The sequence below is a fragment of the Protopterus annectens genome, chromosome 8.part0 (assembly GCF_019279795.1).
Source record: "Protopterus annectens isolate FY-2018-M chromosome 8.part0, PAN1.0, whole genome shotgun sequence".
In the NCBI taxonomy this organism is placed as follows: Eukaryota; Metazoa; Chordata; order Ceratodontiformes; family Protopteridae; genus Protopterus; species Protopterus annectens.
Window position 1 is genome coordinate 1,507,899,331 of NC_056741.1, and position 15,881 is coordinate 1,507,915,211.

Consider the following 15,881-nt stretch of genomic DNA (forward strand, 5'->3'; position numbering starts at 1 on the left):
CTTTAGAGTGGGAATAGGGTGTTTATTATGAGAACTAGATCAGTTCTAAGGGAAAAAGTGAAGAGCAGACTTTGTGGAGCCGAGAATGGTTTAAACCCAATTAAGCAGAGCTGCCCGATGCTGCGCTATGAGCAAAATCGCGCAAAGCCGTGCCAAAGCAGGTTTTATACAGAGGGACTTGAAAGAACTAGAAATTGGCCCAAAATGGCCAATAGACTACCAGATTCTTGTGCTGGGAACACTCCTCCAGGGATAAATAGGCTGCTCTAAGCTCCCCACTGCCACTGGTGAACAAAGAAGCCTCCCTTTATCCAAGAAAGGAAATGAGCAGCACAGGAACTTTCCAAAAGTCCAGAATACAGCAAAGCCTGTATTTGGACTACTCTAGGTCAGGAAAGATGGGAAACAAGGAATTTTTTTTCTTTTTTGCAACAAACAGCAGGAAAATGCAATAAATATGTAACACAGGCTAGTGCACTTGAGTGTGTAGCCTCAACAGGTAAATGCAACAAACAGGACAAACTTTAAAAGTGCAGGTGCAAAAACAACTTTAATCAGTTTAAAACAGTTCAAGAAGCAGAAATACTTGCAGTTTAGCTAGATCGGACAGTCGCCCAGGTAGTAGCAGGAAAAAAACACTTTTATCAGGTTAGCAGTCGCTCTTTTAGCCTCTCTGCTGCTAGCACCACTCTGCAGGACCATGAGGAGCTTGGCTGAGTAGTAACAAGCGCACAAACTGCGCCAAAGCGGGTTTTATACAGGGGGGCTTGAAAGAGCTAGAAATTGGCCCAAAACAGCCAATAGACTACCAGATTCTTGTGCTGGGAACACTCCTCCAGGGATAGATAGGCTGCTCTAAGCTCCCCACTGCCACTGGTGAACAAAGAAGCCTCCTTTTATCCAAGAAAGGAAATGGGCAACACAGGAACTTTCCAAAAGTCCAGAATACAGCAAAGCCTGTATTTGGACTACTCTAGGTCAGGAAAGATGGGAAACAAGGATATTTTTTATTTTTCTTTTTTGCAACAAACAGCAGAAAAATGCAATAAATATGTAACACAGGCTAGTGCACTTGAGTGTGTAGCCTCAACAGGTAAATGCAACAAACAGGACAAACTTTAAATTACAAGCGCAAAAGCGTGCTAAAGCTGGCTTTAAAGCAGGGGGTTAGAAAGAGATAGGAAATGGCCCAAAACAGCCAATAAACTACAGGTCACTGGGCTGGAACCACTCCTCAAGGGACAGATAGGCTGCTCAGAGCTCCCCACTCTCACTGGTGAACAAAGAAGCTTCCTCCTATCCAAATAAGGATATGGGCAACACAGGAACTATGACACAGCCCAGAGATCAGCAATACCTGAAGACTGGACTATTCTAGCTCAGTAAAGGTGGGAAACAAGGATTTTTTATTTTTTTTTTACAAAGTAGCAGAAATTAGGTACAGAAACACAGTAAATGCTTTAATTCGGCTAGTGCACTTGAGTGTGTACCCTACCAGTTAAACTAAGCAAAAACAAACTTTAAAAGTGCAAAAAAAACTCAGAAATACAGGCAGGAATGCAATAAAACAACTTTGCAGAGCTTATTTAGTTAAAGAAACAGAAAAGTCTATATATACAGAAAAGCAGCTAAAACCCACAAACACTTCAGATGCAGTGCAACCTAGAGCACTTGAGTTGTAGCAATATTAAGGTAATTACAGTTATAATAAATGCTCTGAAATATACTCTACATTTCCAAAATGTTTGAGAAGCACAGTCAGAACACAAGGAGGATCAGGCAAAAAAAAAAAAGAAAAGAAAAGAAAAAAAAAAGTTTTGTTTTTTTTTTCTTTTTTTTCTTTTTCTTTTTTTCTTTTTTGAAAGGGAAAAAGGAGAAACAGAAGGCCTTATCAAATGTTCTCCCTTTACTAGGTAGAATGAGCTAATGACACTAGACTGGGAGGAGTGTCACAGATCAGATTTACAGTAGGGCCGAGCAACTGCAAAGCCACCAAGTATAATAGCAAGACACCAACTGGGCGGGAGGGTGGGGACAATAGCCTACAACCAGTAGCACTAGAGAAAGCCACAAACAGATAAAGATTTGTAAAGATACAGAATGCTTTTAACTGCAGACAAATCAGTTACTTGTGCAGATTAATTAATAGCAATAAAATACACTCGAAGACTAAAAAGCAGGCAATAAAAGTACTATATATTAATTGTTAAAAACAATAATCTGTATAAATAATCAAAAAAAAAACAGGATACTTATATATCTCGGCTAACAGCTGCGGTCAACAACTCTTATCCACTCTGCTCAGTGTGTATAGACAGAAACCCTATCAAAGTTAGGGCTTAAATACTAGAAGAACAACTTTTTTTTTTTACAAGAACACAAAAGAACCAGCCCCCACTCAGCAGACTATTAACACAATATAGCCAAGTTAAAGAGAGGCTTCAGCTAGAAGCAATAGCCTACAGCCAGTAGCACTAGAGAAAGCCAAAAACAGATAATGATTTGTAAAGATACAGAATGCTTTTAACTGCAGACAAATCATTTACTTGTGCAGATTAGTTAATAGCAATAAAATACACTCGAAGACTAAAAAGCAGACAATAAAAGTACTATATAGTAATTGTTAAAAACAATAATCTGTATAAATAATCAAAAAAAAAAACCAGGATACTTATATATCTCAGCTAACAGCTGCGGTCAACAACTCTTATCCACTCTGCTCAGTGTGTATAGACAGAAACCCTATCAAAGTTAGGGCTTAAATACCAGAACGACTTTTTTTTTTTACAAGAACACAAAAGAACCAGCCCCTACTCAGCAGACTATTAACACAATATAGCCGAGTTAAAGAGAGGCTTCAGCTAGAAACAATAGCCTACAGCCAGTAGCACTAGAGAAAGCCACAAACAGATAAAGATTTGTAAAGATACAGAATGCTTTTAACTGCAGACAAATCAGTTACTTGTGCAGATTAGTTAATAGCAATAAAATACACTCGAAGACTAAAAAGCAGACAATAAAAGTACTATATATTAATTGTTAAAAACAATAATCTGTATAAATAATTGAAAAAAAACAGGATACTTATATATCTCAGCTAACAGCTGCGGTCAACAACTCTTATCCACTCTGCTCAGTGTGTATAGACAGAAACCCTATCAAAGTTAGGGCTTAAATACCAGAAGAACAACTTTTTTTTTACAAGAACACAAAAGAACCAGCCCCCACTCAGCAGACTATTAACACAATATAGCCAAGTTAAAGAGAGGCTTCAGCTAGAAACAATAGCCTACAGCCAGTAGCACTAGAGAAAGCCACAAACAGATAAAGATTTGTAAAGATACAGAATGCTTTTAACTGCAGACAAATCAGTTACTTGTGCAGATTAGTTAATAGCAATAAAATACACTTGAAGACTAAAAAGCAGACAATAAAAGTGCTATATATTAATTGTTAAAAACAATAATCTGTATAAATAATTGAAAAAAAACAGGATACTTATATATCTCAGCTAACAGCTGCAGTCAACAACTCTTATCCACTCTGCTCAGTGTGTATAGAAAGAAACCCTATCAAAGTTAGGGCTTAAATACCAGAAGAACAACTTTTTTTTACAAGAACACAAAAGAACCAGCCCCCACTCAGCAGACTATTAACACAATATAGCCAAGTTAAAGAGAGGCTTCAGCTAGAAACAATAGCCTACAGCCAATAGCACTAGAGAAAGCCACAAACAGATAAAGATTTGTAAAGATACAGAATGCTTTTAACTGCAGACAAATCAGTTACTTGTGCAGATTAGTTAATAGCAATAAAATACACTCGAAGACTAAAATGCAGACAATAAAAGTGCTATATATTAATTGTTAAAAACAATAATCTGTATAAATAATCGAAAAAAAACAGGATACTTATATATCTCAGCTAACAACTGCGGTCAACAACTCTTATCCACTCTGCTCAGTGAGAAGTGAAAGGGGAGACTGGGTGGGGTACTTAATAAGGGATAGTGTAGTGGGGATTAAGTGGGGTCATTACAAGGGTAGGTCCTGGAATTGAGAAAATATGTTTTTAGTTTAGTTTTAAAGTGGGAGGTGTGTGGAATTATATGTAAGTCAAGGGGAAGTCTGTTCCAGGCATGGGCGACAGAGTATTTATAAAGTAGTTTGCCTACAGACTTTGTTGGGTGGTAAATGTCAAGTAGTTGTTGATTAGAAGTATGGAAGATTCGGGATGGAGTGTAGATAGAGACTAAGCCAGAGAGAAATTGACAGGAGGAGGGTTTATAAAGGATAGAGTGAAGCATGTGAAATTGATAATGTAGCAATAGTTGGGGAAGTTCAAGCCACTGGAGAGAGTTTAAGGCAGTGCAGTGGTGTGATTTGTATGGGGAGTTAGTAAGGAATCTGGCTATTTTATGGTAAGTTTGTTGAAGTTTATTAAGAGTGGTGGCCTGAATATTGGTAAGGACTGGGGCGGCATATAGGAGGGTAGGGAGGAGGATGCCTGTCCAAGAGTACATCTAGAATCAGGAGTTAAGAATATTTTGTTCTGATAAAACAGGCCTAACTTCTGGTGTGTTCTTTTTATACATTGGTGTATATGTAGGTTGAACTTTAGTTCATCATCGATGATGACCCCTTAGGAGTTTGGTATGGTTGTCAGGTAGGATAGTTGTATTATTAGAATAAGTAATAACAAAGGAGGTTTTATGGTGAGAATGAGAACGGGGAAGGAAAAGTAGGAGTTTAGTCTTTTTGGGATTAAGGATCAGTAGGTTTTGAGAAAACCATTGTTCTGTGGATAGTAGGGCTTGTTGGGTTAGGGAATGTAGTTTAGAAATGTTATTAGAGCTAGAGATAAATGTGAAGTCATCTGCATATTGAATGAGAGAAGAATCTTTACAAGAGGAGAAAAGATCATTGGTGAAGATGTTAAACAAAAGGGGTCCTAAGATGGAGCCTTGAGGAACACCAGTAGAGATGGGAAAAAAAGGGGAAGAGCTCACAGCCATTTGAAAGATTGCTCCCTGGCAGATAAGTAATCATTGAACCAGGCAAGTGATGAGGGTGATAGGTGTAGGCTTGCAAGTTTGGATAATAGTAAAGGATGAGAGACAGTATCGAAAGTTTTGGAGAGATCTAGGAAGAGACAAGAAATGAGTTTGTTCTTGTCTAGGGCCTCTGCAATGGTGTGTGTGAAGGAGAGGAGGGCAGTGGTGGTGCTGTGGTGTGGATGAAATCCGTGTTAGGTAGGGGTAAGCAAGTTATGGTCAAGGAGGTGTTTAAGAAATTGAGAGTGGACACATTTCTCTAGCATCTGAGAGAGGGGAGACAGAATAGCAATAGGACCGTAGTTAGAAGGTTCAGTGGAATTTCCACATTTATGAAGAGGGATAGCAAAGAAGGATTCCAGAGGGTGGGGACAGTAGATTCAAGAATGTATCTGTTTATTAGTATAGATATAGGATAGGCAATAAAGTCATCAGCAAGTTTGAGGAATGTAGGAGGTAATTTGTCAGTGGAGGGAGAGCATGGTTTTAGTGTAAGTAATAGACATTTGATATAGGTAGTGGAAACAGGCTAAAAGGAGAATGAAGTTGTGCTAGTTAGACTAGGAGGGGTAGTTATAGAATTTGAGTTAGGACTAGTGGTTATGAAATTTTGGATGGAAGAGATGAAGTGTTTGTTTAAGAGGGTGGCAGTTTCTAGAGGGGAAGAGTTAGGGTATGGTGAGGGATTAGCGGGACTTCCAGGATAGAGTTTATGTTTTAAAAGAGACATCTCCCACACACATTTGCACAAATAACCGACAGCCCACAACCGCGAAAATCAAAATTGTGATCATACACATACACACACCACCACACAAACACACATGCACCTACCTAACTACACTACAAAAAACAAAACAATACACACAAACACAACATTACATACAAACACATCTACCCTACCTATAAGAAGGGGGGCAAGCCCCCCTGCAACCCCCATGTGGGGGGCTGTGCCACCCACACCCCCACTACTAATATATCCTAACTCCGAGGTCACACTAAACACATAAAACCCAGGACTACACACACTCACACACACTAAAATCCCTACCCAATACCCTGACAAAGACACCACTTACCTGAATCTCCAGCTAAATCAACAAACCACAGTGCACATCACAAATGCGACACCACAAAGGCAGATTCGACATTTCCGCATTCGATATAGTGCAGTTTTGTGTAACTGCACTTTCAACTTTATAATCTCAAAATACTAAAATTTGATATTTTAGTATTTCGAGATTATAAAGTGAAACTATATATATATATATATATATATATATATATATATATATATATATATATATATATATAAATATTGTTAAAAAACAGTTTATGAGGGTTGCTACATTAAATACTGATGACATTAATATGGTGAAAAAGTCACACAAATTAACTTAAGAATTTATCCAAAGAGGTTATAGGACCACTGATATAAATAAACCCAAAACATAAGTTATCAGTAAACGTGGAACTGACTCTAAACCCATATTTTTTACCTCTGTACATTATGATAGACCTAACATGCAACATAAAACTACTTATAGATATGCTTTGGCTTATACTAAAATTACACTTAAAATCAAAAATATAATTGGAAAGCACTGGGGCATTGTAACTGAGATCCCCGAGTTATGTAACATTCTTAGCAGGACACCACAATACTTTCACAAGAGATCTGCCAATTTAAAGAATTAATTAAGGTACAGAGAACAACCCTCCAGCCGCCTTCACTTTACTAGTAATAAACAAGGAACATTTAAATGCAATAACTGCGTCCACTGCAGTTCCATCAATAGTGAACTTGTGAGCCTATGGTAATTGCAATATAAACAGCTTGGTTTACCTTGCAACCTGCTGTAAATGTATTGCATATTACACAGGGAAGACTCATAGAAAACTTAAGGAAAGGGTAAGTCAGCATATGTCTGACATCAAAAGGAACATTATAACAAGCACTTTATACAAACACATTAAGGCAACAGATACATCCACATATTTAAGTTTCTGATACTTAAAGTTATGACAGAAGTATTCAGAGGTGGTGATATCAAGCTTAAAACTGAACAAGAAGAACTAAACTAGATTTTAAGATTTAAATCACACATTCCCTGGGCTTAATGACACTGTCATTTTAAGACCTCACCTACGATAATTGCATAACAAAGTTTACTAGTTGCATTTGATCATGTGATGTTCTTTAACAATTGTATATAAACCAATGTTTTTAGTTCCTTTGATATCAGTCTGATGAAGCCTTAATAGTGAAAGTGTTATATCACTTGCGTTCTAAGTATTTTTTTAATCAATTCTTTTATCAGTATTTTAACATTATTAAAATTTGAGTTTGCTTTACTTGTTCATGGTTCCGGATACTATTATTTATTATTTTTTAACTACTGACTTGCTTTTGGCACCAGACTTATCACCACACTGACACTGAACTTTTCTGATGCTAGAATAAGTGGTAGTTGTAGGCTGAAATGCTGTACCACACAAGGTTATTACAGCTGGTACACATTTACATTCTCAAAAAAAAAAAATACTGATTCAGAAAAGAGTTGTCATCAACAATTTGTAGGTGCTTCTTAATCCTAAATAGGTAACAGCAATCTGTTTTGTAGACAAAGATATCATAAAAAGAGGCTTTTCTTTAACAAATGACATAACAGATTTGTAAGACCTAATAACCAAATCTGTAGATCCATGGACCCAACAAAATTGAGAATTGTTTTGTAAAATAAAGCAACTTTTATTAGAAAATTATTTATTTTAGCATATCTCCGCCATACATGTGGACACAACCCAAGCTGCCCACAATTGTGTCAGAAGCTTTTGGACTGAATTAACACTCCACTTTACCAGATATTCCCACTCATATTAAGAATAAGACAAACTCAAAAGACAAGCCACCCTAGTAGAATCAGAATATCATTTGGTTTTATAACAAAAGAAAAACAAGCATAGGAAAACAAAGCCCAACATACTATAAAACTCCTGACCAATCTAAACAGGCAGCTAAGAGGGTTAATTATTACTTCAAAGGCTAAATTTGAATAAAAAATAGCTTTTCAGGCAAAGGGCAACCACAAAGCTTTCTATAGCTATGTCTGTAGCCTCAAGGGAAATACACAACAATGCACAGAACTTACTGTGAATGACATCACCCTCACTGAACCAGAGGCCATTCCCGACCTCTTGGATGGCAAATTCAGCTCTAGTTTCTCCCCCCACTCCCCATCAATAGTTCAAATGAAATATGTACTACAGACCCCAAACCATTACTAGGGAAAAGGTCTTCAATGAACTTTTCAAGGCCAGCAACACTATATCGATGGGCCCCAAAAACTTCCCAGGATGCTTACTAAATAGCATGAAACATGACCTCTCTGGTCCACTTGAATCACTTTTCAACTGGAGCCTACAGTCAGGTTTTGTGTTCAGTAAAGGAAGGATTTCTACAGTCATTCCCCTGCACAAGGGAAGTCCAACCACTGATCCAGTTAACTACAAACCTGTATGTCTGACCAGCCGCATATGTAAGGACATGGAAAGAATCATCATGGACATAATAAATGAGGAAAAATGTAACCTGCAAATGCTGAAACCATCACAGTTCAGTTTTGGTAAAGGAAGGTCATGCCTAGTAAATCTGGTGCACTTTTTTGAGAGAGTTACCAAAGCAATGGATAAGGGCAAGACTGTTCACAAAGTTTACCTTGACCAGGCCTAGGCTTTTGATACAATACTGAACTCTCGCATTATAGACAAGCTCAATAAATTAGGAATAAACCCTTTTGTCACTTGCTGGGTAGCCAACTGTCTCACCTATAGGACACAAGAGGTCAAAATAGGTGAGGTGACCTCTACTAAGATGCCATTCACTAGCGGAGTCCCCCAGGGCTCGATACTATGCCTGCTCCTTTTTGGCATCTATTTCTCTGAAGTGGAAGCAAATGCTGAAGTTTTATGGCTGAGTAAGTTTGCAGATGATTACAGTCTGGAGGTTATCATCAACTCCTCTGTAGTCACTAGCATTCTTCAAGGAGGCTTGTCTCTATTTAACAAATGGTACCAAAGCTATGGTCTTAAACTCAGTGCTAAGAAATGCATAACTGTACCCTTTGGATAGTAAACCATCCTGGATAATTACCAAGCTGACAATATGTCCCTAAGAGTTGACCAAATGGTCAGGGATCTGGGTTTGCATGTAGACAGTAGCCTTATCTTCAACCATCTCATGGCCACAATGGAGAGGAAATCCTTTTATGTTCCTCAGCTTATAAGTAAGGGCATGGCATCTGGGTCCAAAAAGGTCATTATCCCACTGTCCACTGTTCTTATCAGACCAATCACAGAGTGCATTGACCCTTTTGGTATGTACCTAACCAGGCATATGTAGCAATTAAAGTGACCTTAGAGGTTCCTTTCAAAAAGAATGCACAGTATAACAGACCTACCTTACACAGAGGGCCTTAAAGTTCTTTCCCTCTACTTAGTCTCCTATAGATTGCTGAGGGGTGATCTGTGCTTGGCTTGCAAGGCATATACATGTCCAACACTTATGAATCTCTTGCAAATTCGTAAGTCAAACAGTACCAGAAATATAAGCTCTAAGGACCTGAATTTTCTGTGAATTAAACAGAACATGCTGGAAAGACAGGTATGTGTCCCAGAGACTGCCCTTCCTATGGAAGAGTCTTCCCATCCATGTGAAATTGAATTTGTCTACTACCTTATTTAAGTGCAACCTAGACTAGTGGATGGGAAATAGGAATAGGAAATTTACAAGAGGCCAGTCACCCATGTCCCTTATGGACTAAGGTAGCTTATAAATGCCCTCAATGTCCTATTTGGATACAGGATGTCATTATTCTTTTGGGAAAACTTGGCTAGGCTTAGAAAGGCCCCCCCCCCTCCCCCACATCGTTAGCTTAGTAACAATCTATGAATTTATGAATTGCTGAAAATAAGACATGGAAAATCCAAAGGTATAAATGCATGCTCAGATTCAAAATATTCTTGTGAGATATCTCTCTCTCTCTCTCTCTCTATATATATATATATATATATGGTATAAGGATCAAAAGAGATGTCAAAATGTACTACTGGTAAAGGTTAAAATGAATGTTGATCAGATTCAAAATATTTTTGTTATATACATTTGGTATAAGAGTGAAAAGAGAAGTTAAAATTTATTACTGGTAGAAGTTAAACTGGATGTTGAACTTTGTGATAACTCAGCTATTTATTACTCGATTTAAATAAATCATTACTATGCATTCCCCATGTTTTAACAATTATAAGTGCTATTTTAGTATGTTGTTGTCTTTCGGCTTTTCCCAGTTAGGGGTCGCCACAGCGGAACTCCAGTCCGCTAATGATTGGCAGTAGATTTTCACGGTGCCGAGTTGCCAGCTCAATGCCCAACCTTCAACGAAGGCATGCCCATTCACGCATGTCTTTCGGAATACCACTCAACCTGCGGGGAGGACATGCAGACTCCACACAGAAGGCCCTCCCCGCACACTAGCTGAGAATCGAACAGGAGAACCTCTTGCTGTGAGGCAACAACACTACTGCTGCACCACCGTGGATTATATATCCATTTGTTAGATATTAAATAGCTTCTGAGCTCTGGGGAAAAGCAAAGCAATGCAAGAAAAAAACAAACAAAAAAAAAAAAAAAACAGAAGATCCAGATGGTACACCGGGAATATTTTAGGATAATACAGGAACACATATAATGGACTCTTTCAAAAAATGAATGAGGGTTTTGTTTCACCATAGTACAACATAGTTGCAATTATAGCAGTTCTTAAAAGTGGTGTTAAAAACTAGCATTGAAAACTATAGATTGTTCAGTTTGACTTCAAGACTTGGAAACTACTTTGAAAGAATTCTGATTACATTTCTGATAAAATTTCTACTACTAAACAAATTATATCACAGGGATATTAGCCAATATGGCCTTACTCACGGGAGTTCCTGTCCTATAAACAGTTTCTTGTCATGCCAATGTAATTGAAACTAAAGAGCTAGACTTAACCAATGATGTTATTCTGGATTTATCAAAAGCATTTGAAAGAGTACCGGTAAAGGTTTATTGAGTGCCCTAGGCAGACACTTAGTTAACTGTTATGTTGTGATCTGGATTAAGAACTGATTAACAGATCATTTCAACTGCATTATCAAAGATAATTTTCAAATCCATGTTAATATCGAGTTCCACAAAGATAGTTCTGGGGCCCATATTGTTTGTGTGTGTATGTATGTATGTATGTATATATATATATATATATATATATATATATATATATATATATATATATATATATATATATAGATATTTGTGTGTGTGTGTGTGTGTGTGTGTATCTAGATAGACAGATATATAGTTTTCCATCATAATCTTGAAGCCAATATCTTGATTTCAAAGACCAAAATGCTAAAGGGCCTAATGTCTAAAAATACTGAATATCCCTACCAGTGTAAACCCAGGAACAAGTGCTTACAAGCCACCAGCTTGGAGTGGGGGGAGGGGCACGTTCTGAAGGTGCTAAGGAATGTATCTAGTGTCAACAGCTATCTAGTCAGATGCATATGGTCAACTAGGCAGTTGATCAACAGGTGTGTGATATCACAGACATTTAGGGGTTGCAAAATTTGCCCCATGTTTATGCGATCTTGGAGTTAGTACATAATTAACAGGAGGATTGCCACTTGCAAGAAACAATGTTTTATTTTGTTTTTACAAGTAAGAAAGTTCATGCTGTGAGGCTTTTTTTCGGTGCATGCAGTGATGTGTCAGCTCCCTTGTTTTCATCCATTTGCAGCTGATTTTTTTTGGTGTTTTTGCTAATAAGAAGTACACCTAATATATATATATATATATATATATATATATATATATATATATATATATGTGTGTGTGTGTGTGTGTGTGTGTGTGTGTGTGTGTGTGTGTGTGTGTGTATGTGTGCATGTGTGTATCTGAAGTTGGTACTGAGAATAAAACTTGTGTTATTGCTTTGCAGTCGCCCGGAAATATTGAAGTATTATGAACTCTGTAAACAAGGCTATGAACATCTAAAATGATCTGCATAACTTAATATAAATTTATTTGACACAAAAACAGGTAAACTGAGTACTAGGAACCATGCTGAAGAGGAAAACTTTATTAAGGTAAAACAAGTGCTTTCACTCCAGTCCAGATTGCATAACTCTGTTTATGATACTTCATGTTTTAGTTAGAGAGGTGGTGACAAAATTTTTACTGAGAACAGTATGAATTGATAACAAAATGTAATGCTGTAATCGTCCTCTGTGTCAACTTGTGCCCTAGGCAAAGGGGCTGCCCCCACCCACCACACATTTTGTGCTCCCTCCCAGTCTACTACACCCAAAAAAATGGAAAAAAGCACTACTACTAGAAGAGCAGAGGCCGCCTGTTTTAGTTGGCCTATGCCTAAGGCCGGCCATGGCTGTAATGGAACCTGGTTTGAATGATAGCTTTAAAGTCTGTTCTGAGTAGAAGGAGGCTTAGACATTAGCCTTTAATTGCTGGTGTGAGTGTGATGTCGTCATGGTTATTTAAAAATGCATTGTGTTTTTAGTTTTTTTTAAACTTGAGAAAGTGTTTGGATTGACATGAAAGTGCTTGTTTTACCTGAATAAAGGTTCCCTGTTTTGCATAGTTTCCGATCTGCAGTTTATCTGTTTTCCATTGAAAATATTTGTACTGTGATTGGATTTATTCTTGCTGCTGTCTTTTTAGGATGTAACTTAAATTTATGGTTAACTAATAATTGAATAAAGTTTAATATCCACAAAAGTGTAGTACTGCTATATATTATATGTTACTTTGTAATTGTTTGGGGGATTATTTGGCATAATTGTTTATTTCATCAAAATAGTATCTAAAATAAATGTTTTGGGACCATAAACATCTGTTACAAGTTGTAAGTACAAGACAGACCTTTATGTTGATTCTTATGCTTAATAATTTTATCAAACTAAAATTGACTACATTTCTGAATTTTATATCTAAACTAGTAATGATATTAATAGGCTGGAATATATTCAGAGAATATATACAAAGAAAATCTAGGCATTTTTATGAGTAAAGTCTTCAAAGATTGTTGCTCTAATATTGATGTTTGAGATTGCTATTCATGATCCAGATCTACTTACATATAATTATTGTCAAAAGATATATAATGCTAGAAAATATGACATATGGTTCATATAAGTACATGCTGAGGTAATTTGAAATCTCCATTTTTTTAGTAAATGCAAGGGAAGTTATGGAATAGATTGTCTCTCTATTTGAGAAGAAATACTGTGCAGATGTCATTAAAAAATTAATTAATTTTATGGATGATCAAAAATATCAGCTGTAAGATTCACGATACTGTCTTTAAGATATCTATTAGAGAGACTTAGGCTCATCAGCCAGTGATCATTGCTCATAGGGGAAGTACAAGGTGTCAGTCTGTAGACATTTATAAGCTAAGCCCAATTTCAAATATTCCCTCCAGCCTCAAGGAGGACAAGATAGACTTAGGAAGAATTTGAGACTCCCCATGCAATTGTCTAGGTTTACCCTGAAGGTATCAGGGATGCTATTCTGCTTGACACGTAGTGGAAATTTATTCCAGAACTGAAGAATATGTTGGGAGATGAATGCATCACACCAACATGTTTTTTATTTGTTTACTGATTAAGGTATACCTCCTTTAACTGGATATTTGAGGACCATATGCTCTATGAACAAATAGGAAGTCAAACAGAGTTGGATTCTTCATGGATCAAAAGGCCATACAGGGGAGTCTAGAAGGTATTGAATACAGAGACAGGGTTTCCAATTTATTCTGGTAGCTAACATTTTTAAAGCAATTGATCTTTTTAGTTATTAATCTCTGAGCTCATATCAAACTGAATGATATGTTTTGACAAATAGATGCTAAAAGGTGCATTGCATTCAGTAATGGGTCAGATCAGTGAGACAGAAGGTTTTCTGAACTTCTGTAGAGACATGATGGTAAAACAATAAGGAATTAACAAGAGTGCTTTGATCCCAGTCTGGAGTGTCTGATTGGAGGGTTGTAAAATGTTTGTTTACTAAATGAACTAGGCTACATTTTTTCACCTTTAATTTGAGACCATTGTCCTTCTACCAACTGTTAACATTGTTTAACCCACCTGTCAGTTGGTAGAAGATTGGATAACACCTAATTTTCAGTTATCTGGAAACTTAGATAACTATAGGCCAAGAGTGTTGGCCTGGAGGTTTGACAGATAGATGCCAAATAGGAGAGGGTCCAGCAGTGGGAATGTACACTCTGACCCAAAGAAAATGTAATTCTGCTTGGTGAAGGTGGTACCATTTACTAGCAGTTGTGCACAGTGTTGCTTGATACCCTTGAGGTTTGGACATACTGGAGAAGGTGTGGTTGTTTTAGCCTGAGAAACTATCTTAACCTCATAATTGGGCTTGCTGGATTTAATTAGTCCTCTTAGTTTCTTGTTTAGTTTTATTTGTGAGCTGTTATCGTTATGAAAGTTGTTCTTTTTGAGTTTGGCCATGACTTTTTTCTTTTTGTTATATACCCTATTAAGATTCCATCAGTGTGGTTTGTTTTTGGGGTTTGCTTTGGGCTTACTTTTCTTAGGTACACCAGCCTCTATGCAACTATTCATGTGTATGTACAATGTTTCTGTGAATAATTCTGCATAGGCTATTGTGAACACTGGGCTGGGAGTGGCACTGAATTTTGACAAACCTTAGAATGGTTTCTAATTGTAACAGGCTTTGTTGGGTTTTCTAAGTTGAGTTTTATTTTGAATGAGACAGCTTTGCAATCCAACTTTACCGATGAGGACATGACCCTGGGGGGCACACTCTCCCATATTGGTGAGAACAAGGTCCAATATGTTTGAACCACTGGTTGTAGTGCAAACTAACTGAGCAGTGGGATTTGTGTTAATAACGTCCAGTGGCTGTGTATGTTTCCTAGTCCATAATGAGGTTGTTAAAGTCTTCCATGAATAGAATGTTAGGTTGGCTGGAGAATGCCTTCAGTAGGTCTAGATAAGTTGTGGGATTCTTGAGACATAGATGGTGACCTATAGCTATAGCTGTTTTCTGCTACCATATCTGCATGAAACAAAGTGCAGTTTCAGTGCTGACACTAAGAGCATAACTAGGAAACACTTATAACATAGTAAGGGTACATCTTTAGTAGATGGGTTTTTGTATGGAATCAATGATACTTCTTAGAGTCTGTTATTTAAAACAGTATCATCTAAAATATATGGTGTGGCCAAGTCACATGACTGATCACTCCGCACATATACATATGTAAACATGCACTTACACACACACACACACACACACACACACACACACACACACACACACACACACACACACACACACATAGTGACCAAGAATATTATACATTTTTTTAATATACTCCTAAATTTTTCTACATTTTTATCATTAACCAGTCATAAGATGTATATGAGTAGCTGCATGATTATTCCAACAGCCTTTCTGAATGCCTCTTATGTTCTGGTTTGCTGCCACAGAAAACTAATTGCATTAATGTAACTAATTAGTTGCAACACCACAATGGTGTTCTATGAAGAAAAGTGACTACAATAAGGCAATATCAAGACATCTGAATCATCTGCTTTTTGGCTGTCTGGATAAATGCTAAGCCTTTTCAAAAAATGTTAGTCATATATGTGCCCCACCAAAAGTTTTAGGTTCATAGGTTCATAGGTTGATACTAGGCTATCTGCCCTGGGGCATTTACAAGCC